We start from the raw sequence: 16568 nt of genomic DNA on the forward strand, positions 1-16568 counted from the left end.
ACAATGTACCTATATCTGTTTAAATTTAGAATCTTAAAAAATCTGTGAATTTTGTTGATTTATATATTACATATATATACATAATATTCAGCAATTTCAGTATAGAGAAAGATACTCTTAGAAATAGATCATAGTTTAGCATTAGGCTAAAGTCAGGTAATCCTGCAAAAGAAGGGGTAGGAAAGAGTAGCCAAATGTAGAATGAGATATTTCTAGGCCCTCTGTAACAGTTCTTTTAATCTTAGCCCACGATATATCCAGTTTTTCTAGTTTCTTACCTAAGGTGGATGGGGCTAAGACTGTCATCAGGATGGAAGTGGTGTTGTTACTTAGTTCCTGCCTTGGATTTGGAGCAACTGCTGGTCCAGGAACTAGATAAAGTAAGAATTAGCAAACCTAGAGCATTTTAAATGATTAGAGGCTGGGTGCAGTGGCTCACGCCTGTAATCCCAGCACCTTGGGAGGCTGAGGTGGGTGGATCACTCGAGGTCAGGAGTTCGAGACCAGCCTGGCCAACATGGTGAAACCACATCTCTACTAAAAATACAAAAATTAGCCTGGTGTGGTGGTGCATGCCTGTCATCCCAGCTCCTCAGAGGCTGAGGCAGGAGAATGACTTGAACCTGGGAGGTAGAGGTTCCAGTGAGCTAAGATCACACCACTGCACTCCAGCCTGGGCAACAGAGCAAGACTCTTGTCTTAAAAAAAGAAAAAAGTGCTTGCTCTGGCAGCACATATAGTAAAATTGGAACAATACAGAGCAGATTAACATGGCCCCTGCGCAAGGATGACACACAAATTCGTGAAGTGTTCCATATTTTTTATAGATTCAATCCCATCCCCATTAAGCTACCAATGACTTTCTTCACAGAATTGGAAAAAAAACTACTTTAAACTTCATATGGAACCAAAAAAGAGCCCACATTGCCAAGACAATCCTAAGCCAAAAGAACAAAGCTGGAGGCATCACACTACCTGACTTCAAACTATACTACAAGGCTACAGTAACCAAAACAGCATGGTACTGGTACCAAAACAGAGATATAGACCAGTGGAACAGAACAGAGCCCTCAGAAATAATACCACACATCTGCAACCATCTGATCTTTGACAAACCTGACAAAAACAAGAAATGGGGAAACAATTCCCTATTTAATAAATGGTGCTGGGAAAACTGGCTGACCATATGTAGAAAACTGAAATCGGATCACTTCCTTATACCTTATAGAAAAATTAATTCAAGATGGATTAGAGACTTAACTGTTAGACCTAAAACCATAAAAACCCTAGAAGAAAACCTAGGTAATACCATTCAGGACATAGGCATGGGCAAGGACTTCATGTCTAAAATGCCAAAAGCAATGGCAACAAAAGCCAAAATTGACAAATGGGATCTAATTAAACTAAAGAGCTTCTGTACAGCAAAAGAAACTACCATCAGAGTGAACAGGCAACCTACAGAATGGGAGAAAATTTTTGTAATCTACTCATCTGACAAAGGGCTAATATCCAGAACCTACAAAGAACTCAAATAGATGTTCAAGAAAAAACAACCCCATTAAAAAGTGGGCGAAGGATATGAACAGACACTTCTTAAAAGAAGACATTCATACAGCCAACAGACACATGAAAAAATGCTCATCCTCACTCGCCATCAGAGAAATGCAAATCAAAACCACAATGAGATACCATCTCACACCAGTTAGAATGGCAATCATTAAAAAGTCAGGAAACAACAGGTGCTGGAGAGGATGTGGAGAAATAGGAAACACTTTTACACTGTTAGTGGGACTGTAAACTAGTTCAACCATTGTGGAAGACAGTGTGGTGATTCCTCAAGGATCTAGAACTAGAAATACCATTTCACCCAGCCATCCTATTACTGGGTATATACCCAAAGGATTATAAATCATGCTGCTATAAAGACACATGTACACGTATGTTTATTGTGGCACTATTCACAATAGTAAAGACTTGGAACCAACCCAAATGTCCATCAGTGACAGATTGGATTAAGAAAATGTGGCACATATACACCACGGAATACTATGCAGCCATAAAAAAGGATGAGTTCGTGTCCTTTGTAGGGACATGCATGCAGCTGGAAACCATCATTCTCAACAAACTATCGCAAGAACAGAAAACCAAACACCACATGTTCTCACTTATAGGTGGGAATTGAACAATGAGAACACTTGGACACAGGAAGGGGAACGTCACACAGGGGGGCCTGTTGTGGGGTGGGGGGAGGGGAGAGGGATAGCATTAGGAGATATACCTAATGTAAATGATGAGTTAATGGGTGCTGTACACCAACATGACACATGTATACATATGTAACAAACCTGCACATTGTGCACATGTACCCTAGAACTTAAAGTATAATAATAAAAAAGATTAGAAACATATTTGGTTCGATTTTACTAACATATATTAATTTATATTTTACTGTCTCTCTAAAGATAGGTATTAGTTGGTAATCGATATGTAATGAGTTGAGTATTTCTTTGTGCTAATGAGGCTGTGTCTTCATTCAGTCCTTCCTTTTGGACCTTTTTGCTCTGGTTTTATCTGTGGAATTCCATCCCTTGCAGAGGCATGCCATCTTGGATCCATCTTTATGGATCTTTATTTATGAAGAAGGTAATATGATTATAAATCAATAAAATGGATTTTTGTACATGCTACTTTGAAACCATTCTGTTTATTTTATATTCAATTGTATATGTTTGCATTTTATATATACTTAGAGTCTCTGGAATACTTTCTACCATGTCTAGACATTTTTTCTTGGGCAATTCAGGAGGCAGACCTAAATATAAAAACAGGAACTAACATTTATGATTAACAAGCACTTTTACATATTGCATATGTTTTCATTTGATCCTTTTAACAGTCCTGTGAGGTAGGTAAGGAAGATACCATTATCATACACATAAAGCCATGAGAATGGGAAGAGACAAAGGCAAAAATTCAAACTCAAGTCAGTTGAGTCCAGTTCTGTTGCATTTTCTGCCATACCACCTTAGCTCTTATATGTAAAACTCTTCTGTTAAATGACTAAAATTTTAGAACAGAGAACTTTAGAGTTTGTCCCTTTTTTTCAGTATTTCACACCCCCGTTTTTTAGACAGGTAGGGAAAATGTACAGAAAAGAGTTTAGGATTTACCACAGGTTTGGCCTCATCCTAGGACCAGAACTTCAGAACTTCATGATCCAGTCCCAGTGGTCTTTGCATTACAGTGCACTACTTTCATGTTTCCTGAAGCTACAGGGACATTTTCTTTAGCTACGTTTTCTTCAGTTATTAACTTAAATAAATTGTTTGTTAGAGTCTTGGCTTGGTAAATATAAATAATTCCCCCTTGTTCTTTTTTTTGGTGTGTGTTATAAAATAAAGTCAGTTTTATCTGGCATAGCTTTTTTTATACTGTAGCAATCTCCTCTAAACATTCTGGAATGTCCTAAGGTAAGAGGGGAAGAAAAGAGTGTGACTCACTTGTGTTGACAGAGCTGAGAGAAGAGCAATCGGGAATAGTTACTTATTTCCTTTTGGGTGTACTGGTGCAAATAACGCCTTGGGGCACTCTTCCCTTTCTAGCCTGGGAGCATCCCTGATTGAATGTTTCCCTGGTATGGAGGCTTAGAAAGAAAGTTAAGATCATCAGCCAGGTGCAGTGGCTCACACCAGTAATCCCAGCACCTTGGAAGGTTGAGGCAGGCAGATCACTTGAGGTCAGGAGCTCGAGACCAGCCTGGCCAACATGGTGAAACCCCGTCTCTACTAAAAATACAAAAAATTAGCCAGGTGTGGTGGTGGGCGCCTGTAATCCCTGCTACTCAGGAGGCTGAGGCAGGAGAATCCCTTGAACCTGAGTCGCAGAGGTTGCGGTGAGCAGAGATTGTGCCACTGCACTCCAGCCTGGGCAACAGAGCGAGACTCTGACTTTAAGAAAAGGAAAAGGAAAAAGAATGTTAGATCAGACAATAATTCAGTAACCAAACATTTTCTTTCTGAGATATCTAAATTATTATTTTAAATGCTTAAATGGTGACAGAGATTGGGAAAATAGGTATGTCAATTACATAATGAGGAACAACAATTCTCCTGGTTCGTAGGCAGCTTAGTTCAACATACTGTTGGCTCTTGCCTGATTCTGTAATACAAGCCAAATGTTTGACTTCCTTTCCCCAGTGAGGCCTCTTTCCAGCGTAGTTGTGTTCCCAGCCCTCTCATGTAGTTAGCCAGCTGGTCTCATGATACAGAGATTTCTCTTCATGAAAAGGGGGTTCATCCCTTGACTCCACACAATTGATTTTTACATTATTTCTCCTCTAACCAAATGAGAGGTATTCTTCACACTCTTCAAGTTTCAAGTGTTTGTGCCAGCACTTATATTTTAAGCACCACTCCAATATTGATTACTCTCTCTAGCCATAGAAAATCCTTTCAATTCATTCACAAAGGGCTCCCTTGTTTCCTCTCAAAATTTGTATCTAATTTGAGTTTATATTTACAGTGGTGTCACACTGTTGGGCCAGTGCAACTGTTGTCCCAGTGCAACACCACTTAGTTGAATTAACAAGTCATTTAAGAGCTCTATAGGGAAAAAAAGGTCAAAAGTTGAGAGAAAAAAAAAAATAAGGCAATACCTTTTTTAAAATTTCACAGCTCTCAGAGACCTGATGTGATTGAGTCAAAATGTAAAGTAAGCCAAGATTCCTATCAGTCATCAGTAAAAAGACTGACTTTATTCTGAAACAGATCCTTAAAAGAGAGATGCATCAGTAGCCATTGTTCTAGCATTGAAGTAAATTTTTAAATTCCTTTCTTCCTAAATCATTTTACCCTATCCTGCTGAATTGGAGAAGGGAATAAAAAGGCTTACACATTAAAATAGAGTACATTGTTCACTTCTTGCGTGATAATATGACCTGTCATTCTATCATAGAAAGCTACTAAGTTCATCTGGCATATTTGGCTCTTCTGATACTGTATTCATGCCCCCAGTTAAACTAAGCTGTATAATTACCAAAATAATTTCTCCCTTGCTTTAAAAATATATATCGCTTTTCCAGTGTCCAATGATATCTTTCCATCATTTTGAGATGGTGAAAGCAGAGAGATTTAGTTAAAAAGAGTTGGTAGGAAAGAGAAGAGGAATAAAAAGATATTCTTCTTTCCTTTTGCAGTACTCACATCCACATCTATTCTGTGTTGACAGTCATAAATATTTGACTCATAATTTTTTGTTTTTTGTTTTGAGACCAAGTCTCACTCTGTCGCCAGGCTGGAGTGCAGTGGCACGATCTTCGCTCACTGCAACCTCCACCTCCCAGGTTCAGGAGATTCTCCTGTCTCAGCCTCCTGAGTAGTTGGGACTACAGGCACCTGTCACCACACCGGGCTCATTTTTGTATTTTTAGTAGAGACAGGGTTTCACCATTTTGGCCAGGATGGTCTCTATCTCTTGACCTCACGATCCTCCTGCCTTGGCCTCCCAAAGTGCTGGAATTACAGGTGTGAGCCACCGTGCCTGGCCTTTGACTCATATTTTAACTCACTTTTGGACTTCTTAAAGTTTGAACTAACTATCCCTTCAAAAAAAAAAAAAACTTACGGTGTACTTAGAGACTGATTATCTATTTCCATAACCTGCAGTCATAGACTTTTCTATTTACACTAGGCTCTGTAAGTTGAAGAATTTTCTTGTTATTATCCAGTAATCAAAGGTGGTTGGATTACCTAGTATGGTGCCTCAACATAGTGAGGTGCCTCAGGCAGTTCACTGTGCTTATTCTGTTATGCTTCGAAGTTTAGCATTGCTAAGTGGGTGTTGGCATTTATAATCAAAGAATTTCAAGTAAATATCGAACATCAGACTTGAAGCTATAAATTATCCTTAAGAATAAGACATTTAAGAAAATATTATCTAAATCTGTAACCAACAGTTGGTTTTGGGAAAATCATCAGGTTCTAGATGTTTCTACACTCTGAATAACACTGAAGATAGTAGGCCACATATTTAGGCATTGTCACCAATGTTGTAGGTTATAAATGCTTTGTGTTTACTGTCTCCATGTGGTTTATTATCAAATGGAAACCATCTGTTGAAACAATTTTATACTAAAATTAACAGATAATTTATCAAGTAAAATGGATATTTCACTTTTTGAATACTTAAAGCATTAGATTCCAAAGAAGTGTCCTATTTGTGGCAGGCTGCTTCAGGCTATGCTCCCAGATAGCTCAGGTGTAGAAAAAGGTGATGCTTTGTACCAATTTGGATGAAGAATTTTGCAAAGTATTAGGTTCTCATTTATGTTGCTTCCAACTAAATCAAAAAGACCTTGCCGATATTGTGAAAATTGTGAAGAGGTGGCCATCACCTTGGTTGGCAAGTCAAATTTACTGAAGTTGGAAAATTTAAAATGGAAATTATGTATATTGTTGAAGAAACAATACATTAAGCATATATGTTTGTAAGTGCATATGAATGTCTGTATGTTGTGTGTGTGTTTGTGTATACTTGTATATGTGTTATAGTGTATAGAAAAAGAGGCGGAAAACAGAGACCTTAAGTTTATGTGTCAGGGAACACAATGTGAATAAAATAGTGATTCTAATTGCATCTCCAACCTGGCAAAATGAAAACTATAATCTAAGTTAAACCTGATCTAATCTAAATGCCTAATGGCAATAAGGATGAGATTATTTCTTCCTCTCTCCTAGAGGGCTACATAATCTTTTGCCTTTCATTTTAGGGGTCATCTCAGATTCTGATTATTTGTTTTAGAATACTAAAGGTAGCAGGATGTAATTATATGAATTTGAGTGGATGTGATATTTCTCCAAGGACTTATTGAGCTAGTCATGTTATTATTAAGTGGACTCTCAAGTTAACTCAAAAGCTGTTATCTTTGTTTTGAGATTGAGCTGTACATTGTAGATAGGAAATTAAGTCATACTTCCTTAATATATGGAATGCCTTGACTAGTCGAATTATGAAGTTGTTGTGTTGAATGTTTAATACAATAGTCAAAAGCTCTTACATTGCTAAGTATCAAACTATGAGCTCACTGAGGGCAGTGCCTTTTTCTATCATGTTTTTATTATGTTCATGTTGAATTATGTTTGAGCTTGTTTAGAAAAAACATAATGCTAATTATTCCTGTATATCATTATTTAAGTAAATAAGTGATTTATCTTCAATAAAAGTAAATAGGATCGTGTATATACATGATAAGGATGTTTGTCATTGCTTTTCCTCTGGTAGACTAGTCAATCCTTAGCCATGACAGCACATGGTTTCTTTATGGAGTGAGCACAAGGTAAGCCCTAGAGCACTGTTTTGTTACCTTACATTTGTCACTCTGCCTAGATGGTGATCTTTACAAGGTTTTATATTTCACCCCAGGAGAATATTATCTAATAATTATTGTTAAAGCAAATTGGAGGTCCAAATTTTTGTGATCAGGTTTGAAGGATATGTTTCTCAATAATACTTGAGCCATCTTTTCTGTTCTGTTTTGCTTGGCTTACAGTACCTTTCAATAGATTTCAAACTTCACATAATGGCTTGTGGAATTGCTTCCCTCTGCAGCCCTTTAAACTATCAGTGTAAAATTCAGAAGACTTTATAAGTACCTCCTCATTTGGATACCTGTAAATAGGAAGATTGTATTTATATTAGGGGAGTGGAAAAAGAAAAGATCCTTTACTCAAGTAGTAGTTCCTGGATTAGCATTAAACAACTTCTGGTTCAAGCCGGGCGCGGTGGCTCACGCCTGTAATCCCAGCACTTTGGGAGGCCGAGACGGGCGGATCACGAAGTCAGGAGATCGAGACCATTCTGGCTAACACGGTGAAACCCCGTCTCTACTAAAAATACAAAAAATTAGCCGGGCACCGTGGCGGCCGCCTGTAGTCCCAGCTACACGGGAGGCTGAGGCAGGGGAATGGCGTGAACCCGGGGGGCGGAGCTTGCAGTGAGTGGAGATCCGGCCACTGCACTCCAGCCTGGGCGACAGAGCGAGACTCCCTCTCAAACAAACAAACAAACAAACAAAAAAACAACAAATTCTGGTTCTTTGGGATCAACAGGTCATGTGCTGCATTTATGCATGTGAATAATAAACTTATGCAAAATAAAAGGAAATTTCATGCTTGGGAGGAAAAGAAGTTTGTGTGCTTTTACCCTTACCTAAAGAACACTGTCCATTAAAGTAAGATAGAGTGAAAGAAGTTTTTTTCCTGCCTTCATTTTGGAAAATTTATGTTAAAAGACCTTAAGATTTCCCACATAATATTTAAAAACTTTTTTGAGCCTGCTCCATTGCTATGTGATAATCTTCTATTTCTAAAGAATTACATGTATCTCCTGCTAAAAGGGGAGGTAAAGCAAGGGTTGAATAATCTTTTACCTATAACATATGCATATTTATGAAAAAAGTGGATATGTTTGAAAAATTGCATGTATTTTTATGCTTCTATTGATTTGTTACTATGGCAACCACTGCAGTGCCTAGTATTTATGTTGTCTAAAATTCAGAACACCTTTTCAAAGAAATAAATATGCCAGAACCATGCATTGTATTTACTTTAGTATTTAGAAAAATATTTATTCTAATGCATATTTTTGAAGAAAAATAGCAATAAATAATGTAAACTTCAGCCTGGCTTAAATTAGTACCTTTTCCTGTAGTGTTTTTAAAAATCAAAATAATTACATTTATTCTTCTTTCTTTTCCTTGTTATAAAAAATCAATAGTGAATAGAAATAATGAATTTTTAAAATTCATGAGTCAATCTTGAAATGTAGTTTTTTGATGTCTCCTGTTTTTATGACTTAATATTTTGATTCATAATAAATTTCTGAAAATATAAAACATGAACAATTCAACCAAATATTTAATATTAGCTACATAAATTAAAAAATGTAAATATTTGCATTTCTGATTAAAGGTGATTTTTAACATCTAGGAACAAAGGATTTCTATTTTGTATTTGAAATGAAAGGTATGGTTGCTATTACTTAGTTAAATTATTTAAATCATTTTCTGACATGTGTTATACATAAATATAATTTTTTGAGTGTTAAACAACAGAATGGAAATTATGAAGCATAAAATCAGACATGTTTCATGTCACGTATTACCTGTTAAGAAAAACTGCAATGCAGCATTTAAGTACAACAGAACAATGAGCATATTGTTTCTGATACTTGTAAACAGGATGGATCTACAGTTTCACAGTTTATGTTGACAGTATCTTTGTGGGAAATGTAATTATCAAATGAATTATAACATGTCTTAGTATCAAGATTATTAATAGTAATTTTAATTACCTTTTTCAAGATAATTGGATATGTTCTCATAAGTATATGGGAAAGGGGACACTGGGCTAATTAGATATTTTGAACTTAGTTATCTTTAAAATATCTAGGAGCTTAACATACATATTCTATATTTTAGGAATTTCTTCTTTTAATTAAATGTTTTCCTAAGTAGAACTAAGCTAATTTACAATTTATAAAATCTCACTGTTGATCCCTTGATATTCCTCCTTGAGTATTGATATAATTTTAAAAGATTGAATAATTAAAATTTTAAAAATTAAATGTTCACTACTAGTTATAACATTTTTCTAAAACTGGCAAAATTAAGAAAATAATATTTTGCTCCACTAATGGGTACTGTTAGATGGGCTTTCATATAATACTTCTGATAATTTTAGAAATTGATTCATTTCCAAAAAGCAATTCATTTTGGAGATACACAACAGCCTTAAAAATGTGCATTTATTTTGATCTACGGATTTAGCTTCTAGACTTAAAGAACTATTCAGTGGTGTGGTCAAAGGTATATATATACAAGAATTACAGCTTTAATCACAGTAAGAAGTACTTGGAGCCACTAACTAGGATATTAAACAGGTAATAAAACATGTTCTCAACAAATATTTAGTAATTTAGGAATACTGTCATTCATTGAACCCAGCTGTATATATTTTATTTTGTTTTTTGGGACACTGGGCCTTGCTATGTTGTCCAGTATGGACTTAAACTCCTGGACTCCAGCAATCCTCCTGCCTCAGCCTCCCAAGTAGCTGGGGCTACACGTGTGAGCCACCACAAACAGCCTTGCATATGAACTGTATATTTAATATGGCCACACCTTTGTTTAAAAAAAAATCTGTAAAATCATAGATTAAAGATTAAAAACAAAAAAATTATAATGATTGCTAATTCCAAGAGTAGATTTTTAAATACACTTTTTAAATCTTAATATGAGCATTTCTATAATAACTTCAATTATAATCATTTAAATTGTCTTTAATAAGACAAGTTAATTAAAATTGTGTTTACATTCATTATAATGAAAATTCAACCAGTTGGAGGAACAATATTATCTTGTCAACATTGAATTCATTGTCTTGTTTTCAAATCTGGAAGTAGTTGGTACTCAATAATTTGTTGATTGAATGGATAGATGATGGGGTCAGGAATTAGCAAAGTGGTTTCAGGGAAAACACATTTGGAGGGCCACAAAGGTACCTTGTTTATGTTTACATAAAATTGATTTGTTCATCATAACAATAGATGACAGGATAATAAAGTGATAAGAATGTGCAAGAACTGCTTTACTAAACATAGTCTGGTAGCATAGAATAAGGCAAAAGCTAAATAGCTAGATTTACCCTAAGACATTTAGTTTGTCTAGTTGTACAATTATAGCTATTAAAATAAACAAGAAAAAACATTCATCACTGAAATTCCAACAGGAAACGTAACCTATTTGAGAGTCTGGAACTCTAGTTCTTAACCTCCCCACTTAAAAAAAATTAAACTATTGTTTTTATAAAATGAGTTTTGATAATGCAAGTTTACTCAGGGATATGACTATTACATCGTAGAAGAGTAGACTATTCCATAGTAAACTATATTTTAGTTGTTGTAAAATTAATTTTAAAAAGAATAATTTGGCAATGCAGGTGTATACGTGTGATTTACATGTTTATACAACACCAGAAAGGTAGATTTAATGAAGAAATCAAATGTCTTTCTTAATTGAATTGAATGGTTAGCCTTCTGGACCAGCTCTATTGGAGATGGGGCTTTGCAAATGAGATCTCCATGTCTCCTAGTAAGGTTGAATGTGGCAGCAACTTATATCTCCTGAACCAACAGTCATTATCTACCTTGCCAATATTTTAACACACCTGAAGTTCCTATCACAGTGTATAATGGCTTCCACTGTGGTATGGGGATGCCGTTTCAGCATTGGTGGAGGTAACTGGGAATTAAATAGGTGAGGGCATGTTGAGTGGCAGAAAATAAGATATTTGCTGCTGGAATGCAGTTTTCAAGGGACAGATACAACCTCTCAGTGGAATATGACCTAAAACTCTACCTAAGTGTTTCCAATGTACATTAGGACTGGCCTTTGAGAGGCAACATATGACTGTTTACTAGCTGTGTTGGCAGCTAGAGAAAGAGACCTGAAATCTTTGAAGATGATGGTGATTCCATATTTCTTTTCTTCACTTGTGTCTTTCTTCCACATGCATGCTTTTCTCTGCTGTGTCATCTCCATCCCACTAGAAAATGTGAGTTAGAATATTCAATTCTGCTATAGAAGAAAACAAATGAGATGATGAAATGTGTAAGAAGTTTGACGATAGATAGGAAGTCAGCTAGTATGTTATGAGATACAGGTGAAACTTCTAGCATGTATTAATATAGATATGAGTAAGCATGTAGTTTGAGAAAGAAAAGCAGAATTTAGAAGATGTACTAAATATACATAGTAAACAAGTTACTAACCTATAAAACTTGCCAAGACAAAATAAATGGGTCATGAAGGACTAGACAAGTTTGTATTTATTTGATAGAAAGGTAGAAAGACCAATTTATGATCTTGTCACTTCTGGGCTGACAGCTGTGCCATGCCACCTACTTATGACATCCAGTAAGGTCCTATATTGGCCCATGGTACTATGCCTAGGAAATGCAAATAAAACCCATAATTCTTCACTGTTAATTGGCAAGCTACCTCTTTATTCAGGTATAACTTTCCCTTTGTTTCTCTCATTATCAAGTATGTGCCTTTGACCCCTGGCACCTTCTATCTGGGTCACCTGACTCAAATCTGAATTATTATGGGGAAGGCTGATGTGGCACAGAGAAAACAGAGGATGTGACTAACATGGAACCCGGGATACCTATAGGGTGGTCCTGCCACTCACATCCTATCATAAGAGTGTCAGCCTATATCATTGCTTTCCCATTGCTTTTTGTTTTACATTTATTTAGTAAATTGTATGAAATGAACATGTTAATTTGGTCTGTGAGCCCTCAGATTTAGCCTGCCTGGTAATGTACTTGGTGGCTACCATTACATCAAGGTAATTTTCGACCTGACAGTATGCTTTACTTTGAACTTTACTAACCCTCCCTCACAATTTGGGATTTTGAACGAATGCACTGATCATCACTATCTGGTTTAGGGGACCTAGACCAAGCTATGAAAGGAGTGTTAAATTGTGGTGATTCTATGGCAGTCTTAAGCATAGGTGCAGTCTTAAGCACCTAGTTCCTTGTGAAGGAATTATGAGAACCTGTTTCTCACCCTCTAGGGAAATGCAGAAGAGCTAAGCAAGTCCCAGTTTACCTGGGAAAGAGGATTAGGAGGTTGTTTGTCAGCTCTGTCCCACTTGAATTCTCTCCTTCCTCTCCTTACTGCTGAGGCTGGAGGTAGTTATTGTCCAGAACAAGACCTTCAAATACTTTTTTGCTCATGTACTCTATAATACAATTTTGAAAAACATATACTCTCTTGTACATTTTAATTTGACACAACATTTCTTGTTACAAGCTTAAGTAGTTGGAAAATATGTGATTTTGGGTATGCTATGAATGTTGACATTTAAAAAATAAAACTGTGTATTTAAAATATATCTAATAGAATATGAATTCCATATAATTTGTTTAAAATATTTTAATGAACATTTTCAAACACATACAAGAGGAAAAACAGTAAAACCTCCATGTACTCTTCACCCAAGTTAAACAATCATCAGCTTTCTGACATTCTTACCTTTACTCCCTTACTCTTTTCTATTGCAGTATTTTAAAGCAAACCCCAATCATATTGTACTCACATATACCTTGGTTTATATGTCTAACAAAGAAGATTTATCACGGTAGTACCATTTATTCATATTCAATAAAATCATTTCCTTAATATGAAGTAGTAAGCAGTATATATTCATGTGTCACCAATTGTCTCAAAAATGTATGCCTTATGATAGTTTGTTCAAATCAGGAACTAAATAATACTTAAATATTTATGCATTGTATTTAGTTGAAGTGATTTTTATTTATTTATTTATTTTTTGAGATGGAGTCTTTCTCTGTCGCCCAAGCTAGAGTGCAGTGGTGCAATCTCGGCTCACCGCAACCTCCGCCTCCCGGGTTCAAGCAATTCTCCTGCCTCAGCCTCCTGAGTAACTGGGATTACAGGCATGTGTCACCATGCCGGGCTAATTTTTTTTTTTTTTTTTTTGTATTTTTAGTAGAGACGGGGTTTCACCATATTGGCCAGGCTGGTCTCAAACTCCTGACCTTGTGATCCGCCCGCCTATGATTCTTGAGTCTCTTCATTTGTAACACTTCTCCTTTCTCTGTTTTCTCTGCCATGTCTTTTAAAATGTTTCTCTACTTCACACATTTATGAGAAAAAAACCCTAGAAATTCGATCTAGAAACTTGGTTAGATTCAGTGTTTATGGCAAGAATGCTTCATAGGTATTCCTGTGTTTATAATTCCTGTGGAATTACCAAGGAGAAGCAATTTCTAGTTGTCTTATTCTAGTGACATTAATATGAATCAATAGTATAAGTATTATCAGTCAGATTCATCTGTTATAAATTTGCCTTTGTCCTTTCATCTTATGATGACAAACATTGCCTGGACAAACATTATCTGGGTCCATTATTTCATTAGAGTTTATGCAATGGTGATTTTCTAATTCTTTTGTTCCATCTATATTTATTAGCTGTGATTCTTCTATTAAGAATTTTCTTTCATCATCTATTTGTTTCTCTTGAATTATAGCCAACTCAGGAAAGAAGAAAAAGTACATTTCTTTTCCAGGACACTAAGTTGGTGCTCCAACAATCTCCAAAGGTGAGCGATGAAAATTGAAGTATAAATTTTAATTTTAGTATTATTAGATACTCATGGATTTATATATTTGATGTTTCGATCTTTTATTTTTATTTTTTACTCTTCAAAGTGTCCCATTTTTGGCCAGTGGAATTACCTTTAAGGTGACTCCTGTGTGCTTTTGACACTCCTCACATGAAAGAGTGTGTAGTAGAGCTTTCTAGAGAAACAGAGAAACAACAGGATGTGTGTGAATATAGATGATGGAGATAGAGTTTCTTGTTTTAAGAGAGTTCTTTGTTTTAAGCATGACAAGGGGTCACACATACACATATACATAGATAGTTTAATATTGAATACTGTAGATATTTTAAAACATTAAAAACATTAACAAGCTCTTCTTCAGCAAAGTTTTTCCTTAAACTTATATATTTATTCCATTTTTTTCATAGAATTTTATCATTTATAATTGAAAGTTTTTTATAGGCTACTCGGTCTTACATAACATGTTGTTATCTGCAATAACAACATTCTATAATAAGGTTTTTTTTTAAAAAAAAAAAATGGCCTTTGACCATAAGGTTATAAGTGTAGAAAAATTTCATCAGGATTGGGTTTTCATTATAATTATTGGTAGCATGCAATTATTCAAAACAGCATGAATATATTACCATTTCTGATATTTAGCAAACATAAAAAGAAAATTTATGAAAAAATATATTAGTAATATAGGTTGGGGAGAGCATGCATAATTTCTTGACTAAAGGAATTGTGGAGTTGTTTCTTGGTTTGAAACCTTGGAATGGGCCAAAAGGAAATATTTTTCTTTTGTAAAATGAGAAATAGAGACTGTCCAAGATTAAACTCTAGTTAGGACAGGCAGCTTCTTAGAAGATGTACTTTTTTAAAGTACCACTATATAGAAGGCAAGAATCTAGAAGTTGGTTTTCTTAAAACTATCCGCACTTGCATGCCCTTTGGAAAATCTACATGAACTGTTCCAACTTGAGGACCACCAGGACTCTGTTCTCCAATAGCTGACACATGGTGCCTACTATGTGCCAAACACATCGACTTTATGAAGTGATTACTATTTTTATCCCCATTTTGCAGATGAAGAAACTGAAGCACAAAGATGTTATATAACTTGTCCAAAGTGATGCAGCTTGTAAGTGGGCAGCAGGGAGGCAAACCCAGTCACTGTGGCTCCAGAGTCCAGACTCAACCACTATGGACATGAATGTCTTTTTTAAAAAAGGGTGGAAGGTTACCCTAGGTGGGGGCATCAGAGGGGAGCACATAGTGATCTAAAATTGTTGCAAAATAGGAAGCAAAGGAAAAATTGTAGTTTTTCTGTGTGTCAGTGAATAAACTATGCATGTGTTAATAAAACAGAAGTCAATGCCTTTATCTGTATTCTTTAGAGTACCATAATATTTAGTGTCAGTCAAATTAAAATTAACACATTTTTATTTTTTAAATTTCTAATGAACAATTAGTTCTCGTTTAATTGGCAATGTGCAGGGGTGTTATCTGAAACCCTGTTACTGTCGTGTTTTGCATATTCTACTTAGCCTGTGAATATGTTCTACTTCTAGTGAGGATGACACTGTTTATAGATACATTACAGAAGAAATATTTATTTAATAATGGTAATGATTTCACACTTATATAACTAATCCTACTAGAAGCATTTTGAAAGATTTTTCATTTTATTTATTTATTTATTTATTTATTTATTTACTTTGAGACGGAGTCTCACTCTGTTGCCCAGGCTGGAGTGCAGTGCCGTGATCTCGGCTCACTGCAATCTCTGCCTCCTGGGTTCAAGCAATTCTCCTCCCTCAGCCTCCTGAGTAGCTGGGATTACAGGTATCCATCACCACACCTGGCTAATTTTTTGTATTTTTAGTAGAGATAGGGTTTCACCATGTTGGCCAGACTGGTCATGAATTCCTGACCTCGAGTGATCTACCCACCTTGGCCTCCCAAAGTGCTGGGATTATAGGTGTGAGCCACTGTGCCCTGCCTTTATTTTATTTTTTCAAGTGACAGGATCAGACAGGGCATGGTGGCTCACGCCTGTAATCCCAGCACTTTGGGAAACTGAGGTGGGCAGATCACTTTAAGTCAGGAGTTCGAGACCAGCCTGACCAACATGGAGAAACCCCATCTCAACTAAAAATACAAAAATTAGCCAGGCATGGTGGCGTATGCCTGTAATCTCAGCTACTTGGGAGGCCGAGGCAGGAGAATCACTTTAACCCAGGAGGTGGAGGTTGTGGTGAGCCAAGATCATGCCATTGTACTCCAGTCTGGGCAACATGAGCGAAACTCCATCTCAAAAAAAAAAAAAGAGACAGGGTCTTACTCTGACACCCAGGTTGGAGTGCAGTGGC

At 36.0% G+C, this 16568-nt stretch overlaps 2 protein-coding genes and 1 non-coding gene across 3 annotated transcripts in view; all 3 read left to right on the plus strand.

Moving 5' to 3' along the window:
- LOC112606209 overlaps positions 1-16568 on the plus strand; it is a 501724-nt gene that overhangs the window by 7684 nt on the left and 477472 nt on the right. The gene's annotated exons all lie outside the window — the stretch shown is intronic.
- The window catches only part of LOC112606210 (doublecortin domain-containing protein 1), a 100374-nt gene that overhangs the window by 7684 nt on the left and 76122 nt on the right, over positions 1-16568 (plus strand). The window lies entirely within an intron of this gene.
- On the plus strand, positions 716-822 carry LOC112607555. The gene has a single exon (XR_003115875.1). It is a non-coding gene; the product is annotated as a U6 spliceosomal RNA (small nuclear RNA).

Source organism: Theropithecus gelada, chromosome 14 (assembly GCF_003255815.1).
Source record: "Theropithecus gelada isolate Dixy chromosome 14, Tgel_1.0, whole genome shotgun sequence".
In the NCBI taxonomy this organism is placed as follows: Eukaryota; Metazoa; Chordata; class Mammalia; order Primates; family Cercopithecidae; genus Theropithecus; species Theropithecus gelada.